Here is a 19,997-nt window from a genome sequence, read left to right as displayed (position 1 = left end):
TTTGTATAAACCAAGAGCTGTGCACCAGCATCCATTGCCCCACTGAAGGTCTGATCCTATGGGCCTGCTGTGCTGCTAGAATTTATGTTCTGGTGATGCAGCATGCTTTAAAGCTGTCATGAAAGGTCACATGAAATTCCATGCAGTCAGGCTGCCATTACAAGTGACAAACAGCCATGACCACAAGTCAGTAGCCTGTAAAGGAGCCCAGCAGCAGTACATTGGCACAAGGGGTGGCCAGAATGGAACAGGGAGGGGAGAAACATGGAGGAAGTTGAAGATAAGGCCAGATTAAGGTCAGGAGGGGGGCAGTATCGGTGGCAGCAAAGTCACTGATATTCTATCCCTCTCCCCAGCCTCAATCTGCCATCCTGGGTCCAGACCAGCAATTGATGCTGCAGGTCCAAGTAGATTCAGTGTAGCAATGAGGGTTTATCCCTGCACAAGTGAACAAATGTTCTTTTACCTGGAGGAGACCCCAAAACTGCAACTCCCCCCCCCTTCCACAGGATGCAGCATGCACTGCAGTGGCATGGCTGCATCAGTGGAGGGGGGTGAGTTAGATAGGATTGCTCTGTCCATGGGATGATAAGATATAATTCTAGGATCATGTGATACAACCACTTGAACATGAAGAATCCACAGGGAGTTCCATCCTGAACTTCCTGAATGTAATAAATAAAACATTGTTGAAAAGTGATATATAAATACTGATGATGATACTAGATACAGGGCTCAGTCCTATCCAATTTTCCAGTACCGGTGCTGCTGTGCCTATAGGGTATGCACTGCTTCATGTGTTGGGGATGCATTCACAGAGGCCTCCTTAAGGTAAGGGGACATTTGTTCCCTTATCCCGGGGGCTGCATTGCAGTTGCACCAGTGCTGGAAAGTTGGATAGGATTGGGCTGACAGTCAGCACTTAAGAACATAAGAATGCAAACCCTGCTGGATCAGACCCTTCTTGTTTCTCACCAGTGGTCATCTGGATGCCTCTGGGAAGCCTATGGGTAAGAAATGAACACACATTCTCTTGCCATTGCTCCCCTGCTGCTGGTACTTAGAGGCCTGGGCAATGCCTGAACAGAGTATACTGCCACTATGACTAATAGTTATTGATAAACTTGCTCGTCACTTAATTTTTGTAGCACTTGATCTACTCCTAGTAAGGCAAGTAGGCTGGTATTTAATTTGGGCTGTAGGGCACCAGAATTGAGGCCACCATAAACCAAACTGATACCAGCATTTACTTCCAAGGGTGCTCCCTAGGAAGTAAATGCAGCATTGGTGCACTTCTAGTTTAGCATCCACTCAAGAACAATTAGGCTAATTTCCCCTGGTATTTTATGATGCATGTGTTTGTGTATGGCAATAATTGTTATCGTTGTCCTAGTTTCTGAGGCATTTGGGCTGTGATTTACAGGTGAAATGATCATTGAGTCCTCAGATCACCCCTGTGCATGTTCTTCCTCATCCAACTACTGATTCCCAAGTTCCTACTCTCCCCTTCTGAAAGATCTATATTTTATATTCCAAGTTAACTTATTGGATATATGCCAATTTATAACTGATTGCCGGACATTTGCTTCTTCCAAGTATATGATTCTAGTACAATGGTTTAGGTTACCATGATAAAAGTCAGCAATCCCAATAACAGCTGTGAGCTAGAATTTCAATTTTATAGAAATGTTATTTGTGGGTGGGCTACTTTGGAATTGCAACCCACCAGCAAAGTTGATGGATTAAGAAAAATCGAGTCTGTATTCTTACAGAATACATGCCTCAGGAATTTACTTTGCTATTACAAATCAATCTGAAAACTTCAGGTTGAACTATAGCTTATCCTTTAGAAGGGCAGCTGATCTTACTTTATCAGCTTCAAGTGACAGAGTGTCAATTAGATCCCAGGCTAACTTGTTTCTGTATTTAATTATTACAATGGATTGAACATATGTGCTTTGTTCCAAGTCAGGATTTGCTTTGCTTTACTTTCTTCTAACTGGATCTTCTAAAATGTAACCTACTAACATTTTTAAAAGGCATACATCAGCAGAAATCTGGTCAGGCGTGACTTTTTAGATGGCTGCTGAATAAATAAAAAATGTATTTTTTTTTCCAGCATGCCCTAAGAAGATATTATTTGCAAATAGAAATCATTCTTACTGTCACAGCTAGGATCCAGAAGACCCACCAGTTCACACAAGCAATTTTACATGCTCATTAGGACTCACTGAATTTCTCAGTTCAATCCTTCCTAATCATAGTACATCAGAGGTGCTCTGAAAAGTCCTTCAACCTATACTTTCTTTGGGGTGGGGGGTTTCAAAAGAGGCCATTGTGAGAAGGGAGTTTCAAGAACTTCAGAACATGAGCAGAGAGAGCATGAATTGATAGATTCACTAAACATAACTCTTTGGAGTCTGCTGTGTGTTTTTCTAAGGTTGGCCCCACAATGCAAATCCAAATATTATTTCTGTAGTGATATGCTTCCCCTGAGGGCTGGGGATAAGAATAGGCCCTCAGTTTGGCTGTACTTGTCGTAAGAGGCGACTGAACAGCCACCAGGTAGATGGGACTCTTTAGCCTGGGAAGGCAGCTCATCTGAGAGAAGGAAAACTCTGATCCCAAACCTCCACTGCCTTGTGGCTACATCCAGTTATGGAAAAGGCTTCAGGAGTCAACGTTGAGGCAAAATCCGGAGCCGGAGTCCCTGAGGCAGTTCATGGCTGAACACAGTCACGTTCTGGCAACTCCTGCGACATCGCTGGAACCAACCGTATTGGCTTCTGCCTTTCCATTGGACCATTTCAGCAACGTGGAGAGGGGGGATTTGCTGCATGGGTAACAGTCTATCCTCCATATCTACTTTACCCAGGCTTCGCGCACTGGAGAGGATACTCTGTTCCAGAACACTATTCAGAGTGCGATACCATAGTCTTCCAAGACTGAAGGATGCCAACAATAGTGATATGCTATAATTCTAAAAGAATGGTTTCAGTATATGTACTGGGGAAAAAAATGCATTTCTTCCTCTTCTGCAAAATGATGTTATGTTCATTGCTGTTTCAATTCAGTTGCAATTCTATACCAACAGATATTCCATGTGGGATCATCCCAATGTTTTGGGGACAAATGGGTTTCCCAGTGCTAAAGCTTATCTTGTGATATTTAAATAGTGCTGTTGTCTTTTGGTACCCTGTTTTGTGTTCACCAACTTAAGTTGGTTTTTGAGCCAGAAGACTCCAATTCAGAAACAAGAGACATACAGTTAAAAAGGGTTGCAGCTAATCCCCTTCATCAACAGCTACCGAGCCTGTTGCTTTCTTCACTCAGACTGAATGGCACTACAAGCTCCAGGCAAATTCAGTGCACCCAACAATGCTTATTTGCAGCTGAGCAGAATTCCCACTGGGTTTCGGAGCCTGTTTTATGGAGGACAAATTATCCTGCATGACATCTCTGCTTCACATGGCTGCCTACATCATTTGCTCATCAACAGAAGTACAGCTGGATGATAGCTGCAAATCTAAATAATGGTTGCAAGCCATAAGCCACAAATTTCAGAGTAATCCTGTTCACATCACTGGGACCAACACAGATTTTAGGACAGTGTCTATATCTATAACTTAATCAACAGAGAATGTTCATATATAGAGAACTGAAATTAAGTTTCCATGGATTATAAATACAGTTTTCATGCTCTAGATCAGTGGTTTTCACACATTTAGCACCAGTACCCACTTTTTAGAATGAGAATCTGTCAGAACCAACTGGAAGTGATGTCATGACCGGAAGTGATGTAATCAAGCAGGAACATTTTTAACCATTCTAGGCTGCAATCCTGCCCACAGAGTAGGTAAGTAGGTAATCCTACCCAGGAGTAAGTCCCATTTACCATCATTGTTAAAAGAATATACATAGTAGCTTGTTCAAAGTACAGGTCTGTAACATTTCCCCAAATGCAGTCACATACCATGGTAGCATCAAGTCTAATATATTAAAAATAAAATATTGAAATGAATGGGGAGTCACCTGAAATTGGCTCATGACCCACCTAGTGAGTCCCGACCCACAGTTTGAGAAACACTGCTCTAGATGCAAGGGAGGGCACCATAATGCAGGTCTCTTGTTGTCCTGTGAGCTCCCTGAGGCTTCTGGAGGCCACTCTGAAATACAGGAAGCTGGAGATGGGTCTATGGCCTGATTCAGCAGGGCTGTTCTTATGTTCATACTAGGTGGAGAACAATTTGGGCTCCCACAATGTCCACTTCTCCTCCAAGGTGAGGATATGCGCACCTTCAATTACAGGCTTAAGCCTGTCTGTCTTCTTGAGCATCTTTAATTAAACAGCACAAATAATTTCATATCAACGCTGCTGACCTGCCTTGTCTAGGGGAGCAAGATCAGGCAAAGATTGCCCTGCCTCCAAACAATTGGCAGAAGACTAACATTCTTCCAGGTTCTATTGTCACAGCAGCAGTCCTAAAGGGGCTAAATTTCTCATATAGTTTAGAACTGCTCTGCTGCTTCTTTGGCTGCAGGATCCCAGTCTTTGCAGATATAGATCAAAGAAACACATGGAAAGAAATTAAAAGCACAATAGGAGGCAAGGAAGTAAAGCAAACCTACACTAAAAATATCTGGGGTAACCTGCATTCAAGATCCACATTCAGTGTTGGGCTCCCAACCAACTCATGTTGGATCAGTGGCATACCCGAGGGAGGCAAGGGGGACAAATGCCCATGGTGCCTTGTAAAGGCTTCAGAGGACTGAAAAATATCACTTCTGGTTTCTGAGGCTGGGTTGGGGAGGGGGTGTGTAGTCTTCCTGGGCCTCTGGGAGGGAGGGAGGGAGGGAGGGAGGGGATGTCAGTCTGTAGTCATGGCCCCGGGCAGTACTGGGGCCAGGATTGCCACTTTGCTGGATGACTGAAGGTGATCCTATGTCCCTCTGGGACAGAACCCAATACAGAGGTTTACAACACATGCGTAAAACCCAAGGCATTTCAGTGGATTTTTAGTGCACTTCTACCTGTGTGGGTATTTAAAGCTAGCCTTGACAATTTTTTTTTTTCCTGAAACTTGCAAATAGCCTGTCCAAAAGAGTCTGCTTTTTCACATTCAGAGCCAAAGACACCGGAGCATAGATCAAGAACTAGCCAACCCTGCTTTTTTTAGCCTTTGCTTTGACAAGGATATAAAATTGAATACTTTGTGAGCTATTGGATACAATTGAGTCTTCCTTTAAAATTAACAAAAACAAAAAAATTGAGTCTTCCTTAAAAATTAAAAGAAACAACCAGTTGGAGTGACCTATAGTGACCTATAGCATTTTCAATGTTTATTTTCTTTATTGATGTAATATCATGTGACAGGAAGCAAAGAGGTCCAGAGCACAATTGATTTATTCATAGTGTATGCAACCTTCCCACATAAGTAAATTCCACTAGATATTTTCTCTTGACCAAAATGTGCAAGTCTTTCAACATGTGCCTGGGCCAGAAAATATTGTCCAAACCAACCCACTGACATCAACAGAAGAGATGAAACAGGGACTTAATTATCTCCCATTGAAATGAATGGGCCAAGCAAATGCTTCCTTGGCACGTTTGTACTCTTTAAGAACAACATTTCAGGGACAAGTCATTTTTAAAATAGAAGAATTGTCTTGCCAACTGGACAAGGAGGCAGCTTTCAGCTACTTAGCTACTACTACTACTACTACTACTACTACTACTACTACTACTACTACTACTACTATGTTGGCAACCTTCAGTCTCGAGAGACTATGGTATCGCGCTCTGAAAGGTGGTTCTGGCACAGCGTCTAGTGTGGCTGAAAAGGCCAATTCAGGAGTGACAATCCCTTCCACAACGGGAGCAAGTGCAGTCTGTCCCTGGTCTGTCTCCCTGGCTATGGGCCTTCCTTCTTTGCCTCTTTGCCTCAGACTGTTGGCCAAGTGTCTCTTCAAACTGGGAAAGGCCATGCTGCACAGCCTGCCTCCAAGTGGGCCGCTCAGAGGCCAGGGTTTCCCACTTGTTGAGGTCCACTCCTAAGGCCTTCAGATCCCTCTTGCAGATGTCCTTGTATCGCAGCTGTGGTCTACCTGTAGGGCGCTTTCCTTGCACAAGTTCTCCATAGAGGAGATCCTTTGGGATCCGGCCATCATCCATTCTCACGACATGACCGAGCCAACGCAGGCGTCTCTGTTTCAGCAGTGCATACATGCTAGGGATTCCAGCACGTTCCAGGACTGTGTTGTTTGGAACTTTGTCCTGCCAGGTGATGCCGAGAATGTGTCGGAGACAGCGCATGTGGAAAGCATTCAGTTTCCTCTCCTGTTGGGAGCGAAGAGTCCATGACTCGCTGCAGTACAGAAGTGTACTCAGGACGCAAGCTCTGTAGACCTGGATCTTGGTATGTTCCATCAGCTTCTTGTTGGACCAGACTCTCTTTGTGAGTCTGGAAAACGTGGTAGCTGCTTTACCGATGCATTTGTTTAGTTCAGTATCAAGAGATAGAGTGTCAGAGATCATTGAGCCAAGGTACACAAAGTCATGGACAACCTCCAGTTCATGCGCAGAGATTGTAATGCAGGGAGGTGAGTCCACATCCTGAACCATGACCTGTGTTTTCTTCAGGCTGATCATCAGTCCAAAATCTTGGCAGGCCTTGCTAAAACGATCCATGAGCTGCTGGAGATCTTTGGCAGAGTGGGTAGTGACAGCTGCATCATCGGCAAAGAGGAAGTCAGGCAGACATTTCAGCTGGACTTTGAACTTTGCTCTCAGTCTGGAGAGGTTGAAGAGCTTTCCGTCTGATCTGGTCTGGAGATAGATGCCTTCTGTTGCGGTTCCAAAGGCATGCTTCAGCAGGACAGCGAAGAAAATCCCAAACAAGGTTGGTGCAAGAACACAGCCCTGCTTCACGCCGCTTCGGATGTCAAAGGGGTCTGATGTGGAGCCATCGAAGACAACAGTGCCCTTCATGTCCTTGTGGAAGGATCTGATGAGCTGAGGAGCCTGGGTGGACATCCAATCTTGGGGAGAATCTTGAAGAGGCCATCCCTGCTGACCAGGTCGAAGGCCTTCGTGAGAGCTATGAAGGCTATAAAGAGTGGCTGTTGCTGTTCCCTGCATTTCTCCTGCAGTTGTCTAAGGGAGAATACCATATCAGTGGTGGACCTGTTGGCTCGGAATCCGCACTGTGATTCTGGATAAACGCTCTCTGCAAGTACCTGGAGCCTCTTTAGTGCAACTCGGGCAAACAACTTTCCTACAACGCTAAGGAGAGAGATGCCACGGTAGTTATTGCAGTCACCCCTGTCGCCTTTGTTCTTGTACAGTGTGATGATGTTTGCATCCCTCATGTCTTGAGGTACTCCACCTTCTCTCCAGCAGAGACAGAGGATTTCATGCAGCTCAGTGACGATGATCTCTTTGCAGCACTTTAGGACTTCAGCAGGGATGCTGTCTTTTCCTGGTGCCTTGCTAAAGGCAAGGGAGTCCAGGGCCACGTGAAGTTCTTCTAGGGCTGGTTCACTGTCAAGCTCCTCCAGCACAGGCAGGAACTCAATGTTGTTCAGCGCTTCTTCGCACTGAATAATTGCGAAGTAATTAGAAGTAATTAGAAGTAGTAATTACTACTACTACTACTACTACTACTACTACTACTACTACTACTAATAATAATAATAATAATAATAATAATAATAATAATAATAATAATAATAATAATAAATCAAGTCTTAGTTCCTCTCCCAAATTATCAGTATTGCCAATTTTTAACAATGATGCCATGCTTCTGATGGATTGTATCAGGATTGACCCAAAACATCTTGGCTCCAGAGGTGGGTTTCCTGAGTTGGTTCCCTGAGTTGCCACATATGTGCAAATAAGGCTCCCTGAGACTTAGTTTAGAAGTGCAATGAGCTCTGGAGACCCAAAAGTTTGAGAACCACTGGACTAGAGCATCAGAGTCATGGAAGGCTGGCACATCACCAGGTAAGGGGGGGGGCAGCACAGCACATAGTGATGTGATGCACTTTTAAAGAAACTAAGCATGTTTTAAAATTTATTTTCAACATGCCAACCTCCTATTTCTTTCTCTTCCTCCTTTTCCTAAATGAATCCCCATATTGGGAAAAAATCTATGCTGGGTTGTTCCCAAAATAACTCTCAGGCTATATTAAGATATTATGATATTAATAGCCATAACAGATGACAGCAAACATATGGTGGAAGTCTCTGTCAGGGTGGCTTTAAATTAACTTTTAATGGTTCTGAAACAGAACTCTGCAGAGTGCTGATTCTGAATGCACCTGAACATTTAAAAGGCACCCTAGATTCATAGATTAGAATGATAAGAGCTAGGTGAGGGGCACTCAAGTACTTGGGCATGCCCACAATGTTTGATTTTTTTTAACAGCCCCTATACAATCCCAGAAGCGATTCAAAAGCAGTTTTCTCCATGGAAGGGAAAGGCTACCATTCAAGGAACAAGTCCAAAGTCTCCTTTGGTACATAGAAGGAGTTGCACAGTTCTTGGGATCCCAAGATGATTTCAATTAAGATTTCAATGGTGTAATCACTGTGGAGGCAGCCTCTTCTGTGTGCATGCATAAGTGAATGTAGGAAAACTCATGGGCAGCCCAATCCTAACCTGTGCTGAAACAGGGAGGCCAGATGGCCTGCTCCCTATCTGGAGCAGGGTTGAAACTGCCTGTGGCTCAGCTCAGGGCAAGGGGAATGCATTCCCCTCACCCTGGGTAATGCTGCAGTAGGCCCAATAAGGCAACTCAGATCTGCACCACCTAAAGAAGTGACACAGATCTGAGCAGCCTGGAGCTGTGCTGGGTTGACTGGGAGTGGGAAAAGGATCTGGCCTAGGTGTCGGATCCTCACCCCACCATCTGATCTGCCCCAGTCCGCCCATGGCCTGCCCTCTGCCTGCTGCCCACCCTCCCCCCACCTTGGAACACCTCCATTCCGCCCTCCCCCTGCCCTCCCCAATCCCCTGTGTTGGCCTGACTTGGCCAGTGTGATCTTACCTGCGCACTGACTCCATGGGGCCCAGGTCAACCTCCAGAGGCTGTCACACATCTGTGCACCAGCTTCCCTCCTATCCTGGTGGCACAAAAGTACCTTATGGCACTTTCGCAACACCTCCAGGCTGCCACATGTGACTTGCACTGGCCCAAGGGCTGGTTAGGATCAGGCCCACATACACATACTTGTAGGTGCACTGTGACTGTGAATGCCAGGGAAAGTTGTGTGGAATTGTGACTGGCAGGGGGTTCTGTCTTCTTCACTTGTCAATCACACCATTGCTAGGCAACAAAAGATTGCAAGACCAGGTTGTCTAGGCAGACTATGGCAGCCTTGGTGACTGGAGAGGGAACTTGAACAGGAGAGGAAAGAGCAACGGGCATGAGGACAGAAGGCAACAACAAGGGGAGACTTGGAGGCAAAGGGAAGGAGATAGGGAAAACAAGGAAGGAGGAACGAGATACCATGGGAGGAAATGAAGGGGCAAGAGCCTGAAGGTTGAGAAAAGAAAGTGATGCAAACCAGTTGTGGACCTACCATTAGGTCTGATGGGGCAAATGCCCCAGGTGTGAGCCTCAAAGTCCCCACAGAAGCCTCTCTGAGGGGTCAGAAACTGTGCTTCCAGTTTTCTGGAAACACAGTTTATAGCGTCGGGAAACCTCAGAGAGGCTTCCCCGAAGTGGGCTCAGGTTGCGTGAGGTTCTGTGAGCCTCAGGTGAACAGGGGAGGTGGATTTTTGTGCAGGGGGTGGTGACAACCCTTTTGTGCAGGGGGCGCCATCGCAGACCTTTGCCCCGGGCATGGGGCTGGGGAGGTCCACCGCTGATGCAAGCAAGGGGAAGAAAGAAGAGAAGGACAAGGGAAAGGTGGAAAAGTTTGGAGGGGGAGACAGGAACAAAATGGCCTGAGGGAAGAAGTGGGACAACCCCAAGGACCACAGAATGCCCTCCCCAAGGTCCAGGCTCCCACCTGCACTCTGAGCCCTAGAAGCAGTGGGAGGGGGGGGTGGAGGAGCTGCTCCCCTGGAAGGAACAATCCAAGAGTGAAAAGAGTCTTCTTGTAGGTAAGACCCAAAATACTCCTTCTGCTGTAAAGTTAATGCAGGCAGGGAGAAAGCATCTACAGAATACTTGGAATGTGGGTTAGTCTTGGTGACAATCAACTCCGCTCCCATTTCTGTTATATACCTCTCACAATAGATTCCGTGCTGGCATCATTTTAACCTCCCTGGCTCATTATTTCCAGCTCTTCTCTCCAACATATCCTTCCCATCACCCTGTAGTGTAAACCTTTTTCCATAGGGTGGACAGGTGGAGGATGGAGATAACACATAGACGTACCTTGACATCTCTTAAATTGGAAGGCTTTTGGTTTTCACTGTGAAATGGGTGCAAAGTAATGGCTCTTCCTGTTAAGAAAGATTAATATTTGACAAGTATTACAATCTCATAATCATGTTCAAGTGGCATTAAACTGGGGATTACAGCACAAAGAAGAAGGTGCATGAAAACTATAAGCTTTTGCATAACTGCTTACAACCAAAGAAACAACCCTTGAGAGGTGCGTCAGCTCTTACCAACCTGTTGTGGGAGAGGAAGTACAAGTGTCTCATGCTTCCTCTTTCTGTTCTTCATATGAAATGCGCAAAAGGGGCAAGTCTATATTTCTCCCATTTCATGATGTGCATGTGCCTGGGATTCTCCCTCTATTTTTCAACCTCTGCTCTAAGATTTGAGAACACAACTATTTTCAATATATGAGAAATAGAGTTTGCTTTGGCCTATAGAAGCTCTGGGAAGTTCATGTTCAACTGGAAAGGGATTTATGGTTGTGTCCCTTTCTTACAATTGAATGTGAGCATCTGACTTCTGTGGTAAACTGACTTACCAGGAATAAGTCTGCAATCCAAAACATGTTTACCTTGAGGTATGCTCCACTAAACTCAATGGGACTTACTTCTTAGTAGGCATGCTTAGGATTGTGCTGTCAATGTTTAATGTACTCATAAACAGAAATCTCTGCACATAGAACATTGCACATTTCAGGGAGCCTGGTTTTCTCTCTGATGTTCTAGTTTCTCTGTGTGGGTAGGAGTTTATATGGTTGGCAACCTTCAGTCTCGAAAGACTATGGTATAAGCCTACAGCACCTGGTATTCCCAGGCGGTCTCCCATCCAAGTACTAACCAGGCCTGACCCTGCTTAGCTTCCAAGATCAGACGAGATCGGGCATGTGCAGGATAACAGCTGCTGTCACTCAGGAGTTTATATGAGAACCATTCAAACACGCAAGCCTCTCCTACCTGATGCCTGAGGTGATACATTTTAGCAAGTCTTCCACAATTTGATTGTTGCGGTGATTTTGTCAGCGAATGATTGACTCCAAATCTGCCCAGATCAGCAGTCATCTTCCTGAGTGACATTTATGTGGTCTGATAAAATCCTTCATTCTATCCTGCACATTGCCAACCTTATTCCTCTGACAATGGTACAAATTTTCTATGGCTCCCAGATCTCAGCAAAAGTCGAGGACTGCTGACCACACAGAAAATGTGTTAAGTCTTCTAAACAACCTTTACCACAAACTGCAAATTAACTTACTTTCTGAAACACCCTTAAGCCGTAATTTTAGAACTTGGCAGATTTATTTTTCCCACTTCTTCCACAATGATTGCTAATTAGCAGTTTTTTGTAAGAGATTGGGCCCAGTCCTTACTTTCTTAGAAATTAGTGTAAGCCAAACTTGCACCAGGAAACCTAATAAACTCAAACGAGCAACGACGACAAGATCAGAATTATCATTTCCTTCCCTCAAACACTATTTTAACATTAATTTTCCCCCTTAGCCCACATTCACCCACACATGCTTTTAGAAGTAGTTTTAATCCAATAAAACATGAGCGGCATGGATCAAAGAACACCCCAGAGGCAAAATTCACTCTAAGCAGCAAGTATGACGTTCGACAACACAGAATCCAAAGCATATTTTCCATGCAGGTTTAACTTTCTATTCCCAGGACTTCAGCCACTGCGGCTCCTGTCACCTTTCACTGCCAAGTTCTGGTCAAAGGAATGAACTACAGGAAAGCCAGCCAAGTCAGCTAATGACCAATAGACAGTAGAAAGCCATGGGCACCAGATCTGGAGTGCCATTAACAGACAACACATTGTCAGTTGCTTAGCTTCATATTCCGTTTTTATCACCAAGGGAGTCCTAGTTGTATTTTTGGCCCCAGGCACCAAAAGGCCGTAGGCTAGCTCTGTGCACAAAGAAAGAGCCTATGGAAGACTTGCTGTCAGTTTGGTCCAAATGGTTGTTATACAGGAAAGAAGGAAAAGTGTAAAATCCCAACTGCAAGTCCTGAATTATCCAACCTACAGTGTATAATGAAAAGAATGTTACAAGAAACCAAGGGGCTATGTGTAAATTGAAGGAAGAACCTTTACTAAAGGGCTGAATGATTGATGCATGCCATGTAAACTGCATAGTCACTCACTAGTCTCTCTTTTGCCACCATCTCTGGTCCCAACTGGGAATATATTGCATGCAGTGGCGTCGCTAGGAGAGTGCGGGGGGTGCAGGCCGCATCGGGTGACGCGCACTGGGGGTGACACACTAAAATCGCGGTGGTTAGGAGTAACCCCATCATATTATATACTGTTGGATGTGGAATTTCGAGTGGAATGCAATGCAAAAAACCAGAGTGAAATATCTCCTTTCTATCAAAAGTTATGGCCAAAAACTGGAGAACAAAAAATGCATGGATCCCTAGGGAAAGTGAAAGTGAGCCATATCACGCATTACTCATGAGTAGGCGAACTTGCATTAGTCCATCGGAAAGGGCAGGCTGAGAGGAATCGAATGACACCAGAATGGTCCTGATCCAATGAGTGCAGCCCAAAAAAACACCTGAGAAGGAAGTCCTTCCCTCCAAGCAGATGAATGTATTGAGCCCTATGGAAAGCAAAACTAAGCCTCACAGTCGCGTTTACTCATGAGTAAGTAAATGTTCCTTGGCTGGTGTGGAGGATCAGGTGAAGGAGAGTGCAAGGCTACCAGAATGGTCCTGATCCTATGCACCTGCAGCTAAACAAGTGCTCCAGAAGGCAGCCACCCCCCTCTCACTAAAAAGGATCAAAACAGAAGCTTCAGCTGATAAGGTGAACCTTTTTGAGACTTGCAAAGCCAGGTGGATCCTGACAGTGATCTGGTTTAAACAGAAGTTCTTAAATTGAACTGGGCACTGGGTAGGGCTGAAAACCTTACTGGTTTTGGAGGGGGGTGTTATTGCAGGCAGGCTACAGAGGAAGTTCACTTGGTGGACCAGGGTTGGCTTCTACTTAGATATTTTTTTTTTTACTTTAATTATTTATACTTATTTATTTTAATGTGCCTGATGATGTCACTTCCACCATGACATCCCTTCTGGTGGGTCTTGGACAGATTGTCATTCTAAAAAGTGGGTCCCAGTGCTAAAGGTTTGATAACTGCTGCTAAAAGGTGTTAGTAATTTGACACCCGGGGGTGTGTGTGACACCACTAGTGACCCAAATCACTAAAATCACAATTCGGAAGAAATACCATCATGTTATATATCAACCAATGTGTGATTTCGTGTGGAATGTGTTTTATTTTTGTTCTATCAAAAGGTACAGCCAAAAAACCAGTGGGGGCGGAGCGATGGTACATCACCACGCCCACCACCTGGGGTGTTGCCCCGCCCACTGCATGAAGGGTGACGCACTGGCATCCCGCACCGGGTGACGTGAACCCTAGTGATGCCACTGATTGCATGTACCTTTGGTTCCATTCCTCCTCTTCCTCCTCCAGGCCAAGGATCTGAGAAAATCCATCACTAGATAGACTCTTTGGCCATCACACTTAGCAAACCACCAAAACTGTAATGTGTAGAAAGACAGACACCATGAGCATGGTGAACATGAACAACTTTCTTGGGATCCCATGCGGGGAAAGCAAGCAAAACAATAAAGATGACTTTGTTACTACATTGACCCCCATCCTCTCCCACAAGAACCATTAAATAGAGTAGACTCAGGTAATAATTTTGTATCTTCACTGGTTGTTCCATTTCAAATACACACGGAGCCTGTTTATCCCTGGGGTTACAGTTCCTGGAACCCCTGCAGATACAAAATAACCATAGATAATGAAATATGCAGTTTTGGGAGCCTACCTGAGCTCTGATTGAGACCAGAGCCTTTCTTGAAACTGGAAGTTGACCCCCAAAAAAGCATATAGTATGCAGTGGCAGATTTAACCTAACCTAACCTAGTCTTCTCCCTAATATGCCAGCTTTCTATGTGCAGGAAGTAATTTTGTATGGAGGAATATTCAGTCCTGCAAGTCTTCACCAGCAACTTGGAAGTAGTTAATAATGGCAAATAAACATTATCACTACTACTACTACTAATAACAAACATTACTGACTTTTTAAGAATTCAGAAGAAAAAATCATTGCTGTTCTTTATAAAATCTACAATGAGGTGTCCGTTGAAGTGTGTTGTTGTGTGTATTTGACAAGACTAGAGTAGATCACTCCAGCTCGTGGCCTCCTTAGGTGTGGGGCCAGCTGGGAGCAATTGGTCCAATTGGCTTAAAGCCGCCGTGGTTACAGTGTCTCCACTGCTCTAATCCACACTGTCCTCTCCTTCACACTCTCTCTTCTGCCCCATTCCCCTCTTCCTTTTCAAATGCAAGAAGGAAGGCTGATGGTGGAAACATAACCTGGTAAGGGAGGGCTACTTTGGGTGGGCTGCTTAGTCACCAAGCAGTTTTGGGCTGCTGTGTTGGTGAGAACAAGTCCTGACAACCTAGAACAATCAGCCAGAAGCTGCTGCCGTCCCCAATTCACGAGCCTGCAGTCTGAAGAATTCTAAAGGAGGTGCACAATATAGTGCCTATATTTAGATAATGTGTCTTCAAATAAAAAGCCCTCCTGATTCTCCGGCCTGCAGAGCCTGCAATTTCATTTGACTCTTCCCATTGCTAAGTAACACCGAGAGACAAGAAATACCCTTTCACACTCATTACCATTCCTTGTAAATTTGCTTTTGAAGGAGGGTCTCATTTAAGTGTTTTCAAGGAGATGACTATTCTTGGAGTGTAATATCTACAACTTCTGAGTGCTCCTCTTCTCCGCCAACGCAACACCCCACTGCCGTCACTGTTAATAAGAGGAGAAGAGGCAGCCGCAGCTGGAAATAGAAGCGACCACCTAACCAGGTAGCAATGCCTTCACTTGCTTATTGTCAGGTTTAGAGAACTCACTCACTGAGGTGGATACAAACAATGAAGAGAACCCATTGCCTGTCATATTGCCATACTTATCACAGGAGAACTGTCTTCCCTTGGTGATAATCAAAAATACTGATCACTCTGGGCTCGCTTGGCAGAGTAGCCAGTGTTCTAATTGTCACAGGGTCAGCTGGAAACGCTGCAAGTGATGTGTATATAGTGAATGTGTACTGAATGTGGTACATCAATATGTCTATGCCAATATCGCTTGTAGATTCTTACTGATGAGACCCCTCCTTTCAGCAGCCTGGCTGGAATGTGTTTTTGCCGACTTCTTTGTTAACTTCTTATTACCATTATCAGCAGCAAACCAAGTCGTGTTGAGTCAGAAGTACATCACACTGATTTCAGTGGGATAAAAAGCACATACATTTTAGGCTGCACTTTCTTGCATAGAGTTTGAAATTAAATTATCTGTCCTGCAATACTGCAAGATTCTTCTTAGTTGCTGAATACTAATGTGGTACAACATACCTTATAACAGGAGAAGTCCCCCCCCCCCCCGCCCTTAAAAGAGGAAGAGGCTTCAATCACTGTTGGACAATGCTTGGTTCGGAATGCTTGGTTTGGAATTCAATATCATTTGAAAACTGAAATTTGGAGTCCTAAGTAGGCACCAGTGGGTATGTTCTGTACTTCCCTGACATAAACAAACCCAACTGCCATCAAATATCTTGGATGACAAGATATTTTGCAGTTCTTCCTTACTTAGAGATGGAATTTGAAATGTAGTCGTTGGATTTGAAATAGATAGAAAACTCTACAGTAACTTGCCTGCTGATGTAACGTAGCTGATAGTCATCAAAATCTGTCTTAATATATACATTCTAAGACAGCCTGGCATCATAATGTATACATTCTCAATATATACATTCTGAGACAGTGTGGCACCTTGCAGGAGTTGATGTCAACAGGCTTGAAAGTTGACATGGTTACAGTGTGTACTAAGGGCCCAAACCTATCCAATAGTCTGGTGCCAGTGCAGCTGTGCCAATGGGGCATGCACTGTGGTGGGAAGGCAATCACAGAGGGCACCTCAAGGTATGGGAACATGTCTTCCCTTACCTCGGGATTGCATTGCAGCTGCACTGATACTGGAAAGTTGGGTAGGATTGGGCCCTAAATGATTAGTTTTAAACGAACTCTTAGCTTAGGACAAATGGATCTCACGTTGTACAAAAGGGATTGTAGTTTCAGTTTTTCAGATGACTTCAGAAGACACAAAGAACATTACAAATGAAATAACAATAGCTCCCTATTACTTCTCCTTTAGCCTCTCCTCTCCAGCCTCTTCCTTCAGCCTCTCCTCTCCATAGCTATTTATTTTTAGTCTGATTCTAGGAGCCACAGATTTGTCCATTAGAAAAAGGACGATGGAAACAACTTGGCTTGGAAAACAAACAGATATTTTGTGCCTTGCAGTCACTGCTGTTGTTTGTTTACCACATGAGCAGGTGGCCCATCTGTAGGCTCTCCTCTGATGGTTAGTTGTGGTTACTCTCCCTCCACAACAGGAAAGTAAGCAAGCAGGGGTGAGCTGCCCCAGAAGCCATGACCGAGGGGGTGCCTCTGCTGAGCGTCATCAGGTGTCATGAGGTGGGGGTTGTCACACAGTGTGTGGGGGGGTGACATTTGCCCTGAGAGTAACACGTGCTGGTAACACCACTGTGGTAAGGCTTTTCTCACTGTGTGGCTGGATCCTTTGAATGACTGACTCCTCATGGGGTTAGACTAGAGCCACTTCATGAAGTAATTTAGCAGGAGCACTGAGGTGCAGGTTATCTGCTTTCAACTGCAAAGGTGCTGCTATATCTGAGCTTTAGGTTGCCTTCTGGTTGTGCTAGGTCATCATCTTCCCTAAGAAAGATGATGTATACAAAGTTCTGCTTTCAGAGTTACAGTGACTGCTGTGAAAAGAGTGCAGCAGAGGAGAAAATGAAGCTGTGCACTTGGAATTAAGTTAAAAGTCTGTTTGATGATGAATGAGCCAGAACAGAATATAGCTTATCCTCTCGCAGCTGTGAGCATTTTGCAAGGTAAAGGGATTGGAGAGGTATTTAAGTGTTGCTAACTATTATGCTACAGCAATACAGAGGAAACAACTCACACACTGGTTAAGCTAGCATAATTGAATTTCCTCTGTAGTCCTCCTAAGCAAGTAACTTTGAACAAGCTTTATATCAAGCATCATTGATTGAAAGGTAACTTACTTCCATGTTGCATTTAAATCACTAACTTAAAATGGTTTCATCTCATTGAGTTTGATAGAGGCTGGCCTCTTGATCCTAAAAAAAAGCATCTTCTTGGAGATACATCTTACTGGCTTTAAGGAATCCTACTTCCAAAAACAAATTATGATTAGAATCGACTACTAATGCTATGGCCCTAATGTGGCAATATGTTAAGTTAAAATGGACAGAACCTGAAGCTGATTGATGCATGAAGCTGAATCTCATCCTCATGCATTTTATGGCCAACTCACATTTTAAGGTGTGTGTGTGTGTGTGTGTGTGTGTGTGAGAGAGAGAGAGAGAGAGAGAGAGAGAGAGAGAGAGAGAGAGATGTTTTAATACTTATTAATTCAAAAAATACTTCTCTGTCAATGAATACTAGCAGGATAGGAAGAAGGCATCTAGATGGGCCTTTTTCTTGATGTGCCTTTTCCTTTTCTAGGTTTTGTTGGGGAGCTTTCAAACATACAGTCTGAAAATGGTGCAGTCCAGGAAAAACTGTTATGGTGTAGTCTCCTAATAGGTAGGAGTCTATACCATAGACCAGGAGTGTCCAAAGTTTTTGGCAGGAGGGCCACATCATCTCTCTGACACTGTGTCGGGGGCCGGGGGGGAAAAAGAATTAATTTACATTTAAAATTTGAATAAATTTACATAAGTTTACATAAATGAATATATTAAAGATGAACTTATATGAATGAATGAAGGTCTTGCAATAGCTCAAGGCCTACAAAAGGCCTCGCACAAAGCAAGACTGGCTTTTCCTCTGCTGCCGCTACTGCATCACAGAAGTGAAACAACAAACGGTGGAGGGAGCCCTCATCCCACAGCTCACATGAGTTGCCCTCACACTGAAAGCAGTTGTGTCGGACCCGTGCGGGCTCCAGCAAGTCTCCGGAGGGCCATAGGCTCATTGGAGACTGGGGGCTCCCTGAGGGCCACATTGGGAGTCCTCAAGGGCCGCAAGTGGCCCCAGGGCCGGGGTTTGGGCACCCCTGCCATAGACCAAGTACAGGCTCTTGCTTCCAAATAATGTACTTACCATACAGCTCTTACTGACTTTAGTGCAAGTGTGCATGTTTAATTGTATGGACTGGGCTGAAAGCTTGCATCTCTAAATAGCTATACCATAGCTGCCCTGCCAGTCCCTACAGCACCAATCAGGCTTTGCAGGCTGCAGCCTGAAATAATACTTTTTTCTGTGGACTTGAAATAGCTTTCTTCAAAATGGTGGGCTGCCCATTTCTAGAACCAGCAGTGACTACAAATGTCAAATACAGAATTAAGGAAGAAATTACCCTTTTGGCAAGGAAAGAGCCACAACAGCAAGTGTGGTAATCTTTTTTCCTCCAGCCTCTGTTTCACAAAAAGAAAATAATTGATTCCCTACTGCTAAATATGTCAAATTTCCCATCTCATTTATGTCTACCTTGCACGGCTAGCCTGTCAGAAATGCCAGCCAAAAATAATCGCATTGCCAACCAAGTGTGCATCTTGCAGATATCACCAACCATTTAAATGTTTGGAGAGTCCAAGTTTTCAGCAGCAATACCTAGTCATAAAATATGAACACGGTATCCTTTTTTTTGAAGAAACTTTTGTGTGTTAAGGATTCATTTGTCAAACATTCATTCTCTTTGTAACGGAAGATATGGGGAGCTGTGGGAAGCACATTATTGAGCCTTCATCAGCTTGTAAACGGGAATAAAGAGAAAATGGCATCCTACAGAGCTGAACTGGGGCAGGCAGAAAGAGAAAGTCATCTTCCTTATTTGGAGAGGTGAATCATTTTAATTGTAGTTGGTTCCTGCTTTATAATAAGTACTGCATGCTTATGTGCCTGTTTACTCACTACCTACTCATCCTATATATTTGTAAATAAGAGCACTAAACTGAAATATTTCATGCTTCATTTTCACTTTCATCAATGTCTAAAAGTACTTGCATTTTTAGTTAACTGAATCACTTATTTCTTATCTATTCTCATATACACCCTGGACACAAGGAAGAAGTGTGACAAAGCCCCCCCCCCCCCGTTTTATTTTTAAGGCTGCAGGGACACTTGGAAGCTTCTGAGCCTTGGGAACAAAGGGCAAGAAACCTGCTTTACTAGACAAAGGGCCCAATCCTAACCAACTTTCTAGCACCAATGCTTGAGAAGACTCTAGTGACTACCCCTCCTCCGCAGGCTGCAGCACATGTTCCATTGGCACAGTGGTATTGGCACTGGAAAGTTGGATAAGACTGGGGCTGCCCTGCAGTTGCATTGGGGCTGCACAGCAGCTGTATCAGCCCTGGAAAGTTGGATAGGATTGGGCCCTCAGTTAGAGTTTGGGCAGAATCAATTTCTAAACTCTCTATAAGCCCAGCCCATGTGGACTAGTAACAGCCCAGTCCTAAGCTCT

The 19,997-nt window shown here is 44.4% G+C and overlaps 2 pseudogenes; one reads left to right on the top strand and one right to left on the bottom strand.

Annotated features, from left to right (window-relative positions):
* Window positions 1-496: 496 nt before the first annotated feature.
* LOC136647101 (small nucleolar RNA SNORA17) lies at window positions 497-609 on the top strand (annotated as a pseudogene).
* A 10,574-nt stretch (window positions 610-11,183) lies between these two features.
* On the bottom strand, window positions 11,184-11,300 carry LOC136646796 (5S ribosomal RNA; annotated as a pseudogene).
* Window positions 11,301-19,997: the final 8,697 nt, after the last annotated feature.

Source organism: Tiliqua scincoides, chromosome 3 (assembly GCF_035046505.1).
Source record: "Tiliqua scincoides isolate rTilSci1 chromosome 3, rTilSci1.hap2, whole genome shotgun sequence".
Lineage (NCBI taxonomy): Eukaryota > Metazoa > Chordata > Lepidosauria > Squamata > Scincidae > Tiliqua > Tiliqua scincoides.
The sequence above is the reverse complement of the archived record's forward strand: the minus strand, read 5'-3'. Positions and strand labels throughout refer to the sequence as shown.